We start from the raw sequence: 3,771 nt of genomic DNA on the forward strand, positions 1-3,771 counted from the left end.
GTATATCATGCACCAAAGAAATAACAGGTATCTGCTGCTGCATCAACATGTTTTTCTTTGTACTACTTTCCCTTTTGCACCGTCCAAAAAAAATCGATTTTTTGGTTTGCAAGGCCTCTTGCTCTGGGAATACACAACCATGTATCCTCATTTGATAGGTCATGAAGATTGGATCAAAAATTGCGTGAAAACTCTAGACCAAAATAAAAAATGCATCCCTGCCGGTCCAGCATTTATAATACAAATGCAATATTATTTTAGCATCTAACAACAAGCAGACAAGTACAAAAGATGCTGTTTTTCATAACCTCACCAGAGATGCGGAGAGCAAAAAGAGGGCAAATTCCCCAAAACTTATTAGCGAATGTGTCACTTCAAGCGTATCCTAGAGAAACTATGCTTCTTGGCTGTCTTTTGACATCTCTTCCATTTCCAATTCCTTGACTGCTGCTATGAGGCTGCGGGTAATGCCCTTAAGGTATAGTCCACTTCCCTCCATTTTCTCCAGGAGCTTCTCAGCTATTCTCCAGTCCATAGCCTTTAGACATAACGACTGGATGAGTTTGTTATACTCATCCACATTTGGCTGTACCCCGTCCTCCTTCATCTCCTTTAGGCACTCCAGGGCCTTCTCAAACTCCTCCATCTTGCAGTAACCACAGATCAGTATGTGATAATGGGCTTCATCAATCATGCCTCCCTTTGCGTAGCCACTCATGATCATGCTGTATGTATAAACATCAGGGCGCAGCCCTCGCCTCTCCATCACCCTAATCATATCCTTTGCGTTCCTCCATTTCTCCCTCTTTAGACAATCCTGTGATGACAAATTTGAACACTGCACTACCAGGAGCTGGGCCAAGATTCACCATCCTCATCAACAACTTCTTTGCATCCTTCACATTCTTCATCCTGCACAAACTATGTATAACGGCAGCCAAGGACTTGCCTGCATGCTTAAGAGACTCTCCTTTGTATTCCTCCAATAGCTCCAGAGCCATACTGATGGTCTCATCATTCTTCGCCAAAGCACCAACAAGGAAATCCAAGGATGACTTAGCCACGTAGGAATCTGAACCTTCTTCTCCTTCACTGCTAGGTATACTGAATGTGCCTCCGTCACCTTCTTCCCCTTGCAAAAGAAGGTCACAATCTCACCGGCCTTCTTCCCATCAGCAAAGCACCCAGAGCTAATCATCTTCTCGCAAACTCCCCATGCAGCACCAACCATGGACTTCTTTCCAGCCGCTTGAATCGCCAGATAATAGCTGTCACCGTCCGAGGTACAGCCAAACTCACTGAACTTATCAAGCACCTCTAGCGCCACCTTCGATTTCTCGAGCTTCCAGAACATTGCTAGCACTCTGTTTAGCAGTGGGGTGCTCCAGGGTTAGCCGCAGATGATGTTGGAGGACCAATGGAGATGGTAGGGGAACGATAGGAGAGCACGGGAAGGTGCTGGATGGCCGCTGGGGTCGCCGGAGCGGGCCGGAATCGGCCGGCGGTTGCTGCCCTTCTCCAGATCGAGGCTGCACTCCTGGCCTCTCCTGCTCCAGATCGAGGCCCGGATCGAGACCATGCTCGGGAAGAGAGGAAGAGGAGGGGGAGGCGGAGCAACCCTTCTCTGGCCGCTACCAGGCGGGGAGGCGGAGCTGCGACGAGCGGCGGAGGAAGGGAGAGAAGGAGACGGAGGAGTGGCTGCGTGGCCGTGCGGGTCCTGCGGCGCGTCGCCGAGGGGATGGGAGCCGGCGACAGCAGGAGGGGGCGGGGAAGAGAAGAGTGGAGGGAGGAGAGGGAGATAGAGGAGGGCTCGCGGCGGAGGCGAGCGCGTGTGGATGAGGAGGGAGCTCAGGGAGGCGGCTGCGGGTGCGTGGGAGAAAGGTTTGGGGGCTAGGTTTCTACAAGCGGAGCGGCTGACTTTTATACACCTGCACGTGAAAGTACAATAATGCCCTCGGGGGGGCACGAAATCTACAAGCGGTGGCACGAGCGATTTAAAGGCGACGTGGAGGGCGCGGTTCTGCCTAGCAGTCTAGGAGGGTTTATATGTTCAATTCCTTAGTCCACTAGTTACTAAGGATAAGTTCGACCGCTGTCATGTGATCCATTCCTGGATCACTCTTGTACCCCTTGACTGACTCATGGCAAGGCACACTTCAGGTGCGGTACACAGCATAGCATACTATAGAGCCTACGTCTAAAGCATAGGGGACGACCTTCGTCCTTTCTCTCTCTTCTGCCGTGGTCAGGTCTTGAGTCTTACTCAATACTCACACCTTGTAACACAGCCAAGAACTCCTTCTTTGCTGATCTATTTTGAACTCCTTCAAAATCTTGTCACGGTATGTATTCATTTGAAAGTACTATTAAGCGTTTTTGATCTATCCTTATAGATCTTGATGCTCAATGTTCAAGTAGCTTAATCCAGGTTTTCCATTGAAAAACACTTTTCAAATAACCCTGCATGCTTTCCAGAAATTCTACATCATTTCTGATCAACAATATGTTAACAACATATACTCATCAAAAATTCTATAGTGCTCCCACTCACTTCTTTGGAAATACAAGTTTCTCATAAACTTTGTATAAACCCAAAATCTTTGATCATCTCATCAAAGCGTACATTCCAATTCCGAGATGCTTACTCCAGTCCTTAGAAGGATTGCTGGAGCTTTGGCATACTTGTTAGCATCTTTCAAGATTGACAAAACCTTCTGGTTGTATCACATACAACCTTTCCTCAAGAAAATCGTCGAGGAAACAATGTTTTGACATCCTATCTGCAAGATTTCATAAATAATGCAGTAACTGCTAACATAATTCCAACAGACTCTTAGCATCGCTACGAGTGAAAAAGTTTCATCGTAGTCAACTCCTTGAACTTGTCGCGAAACATCTTAACGACAGGTCAAGCTTTCTTAATGGTGACACTTACCATCATTGTTCGTCTTCCTTTTAAAATCCATCTGCACCTAACAGCCTTACGACCATCAAGTAGTTCTTTCAAAGTCTATACTTTGTTTTATACATGGATCCTCTCTCGGATTTTATGGCCTCGAGCCATTCGTCGGAATCCGGGCCCACCATCGCTTCTCCATAGCTCGTAGGTTCATTGTTGTCTAGCAACATGACTTCCAAGACAGGATTACGTACCACTCTGAAGTAGTACGCATCCTTGTCGACCTATGAGGTTTGGTAGTGACTTGATCCGAAGTTTCATGATCACTATCATAAGCTTCCACTTCAATTGGTGTAGGTGCCACAGGAACAACTTCCTGTGCCCTGCTACACACTAGTTGAAGTGACGGTTCAATAACCTCATCAAGTCTCCACCATCCTCCCACTCAATTCTTTCGAGAGAAACTTTTCCTCGAGAAAGGACCCGTTTCTAGAAACAATCACTTTTGCTTCCGGATCTGAAATAGGAGGTATACCCAACTATTTTTGGGTATTCTATGAAGATGCATTTATCCGCTTTGGGTTCGAGCTTATCAGCCTGAAACTTTTTCACATAAGCATCGCAGCCCCAAACTTTTAAGAAACGACAGCTTAGGTTTCTCTAAACCATAGTTCATACGGTGTTCGTCTCAACGGAATTGTGTGGTGCCCTATTTAAAGTGAATGCGGTTGTCTCTAATGCCTAACCCATAAACGATAGTGGTAATTCGATAAGAGACATCATGGTATGCACCATATCCAATAGGGTGCAGTTATGATGTTCGGACACACCATCACACTATGGTGGTCCAGGCGGTATTAGTTGTGAAACAA

The 3,771-nt window shown here is 46.7% G+C and overlaps 1 pseudogene; it reads right to left on the reverse strand.

Annotated features, from left to right (window-relative positions):
• Nucleotides 1-232: 232 nt before the first annotated feature.
• Nucleotides 233-1,579, reverse strand: LOC125527201 (annotated as a pseudogene).
• Nucleotides 1,580-3,771: the final 2,192 nt, after the last annotated feature.

Source organism: Triticum urartu, unplaced genomic scaffold (assembly GCF_003073215.2).
Source record: "Triticum urartu cultivar G1812 unplaced genomic scaffold, Tu2.1 TuUngrouped_contig_3261, whole genome shotgun sequence".
In the NCBI taxonomy this organism is placed as follows: Eukaryota; Viridiplantae; Streptophyta; class Magnoliopsida; order Poales; family Poaceae; genus Triticum; species Triticum urartu.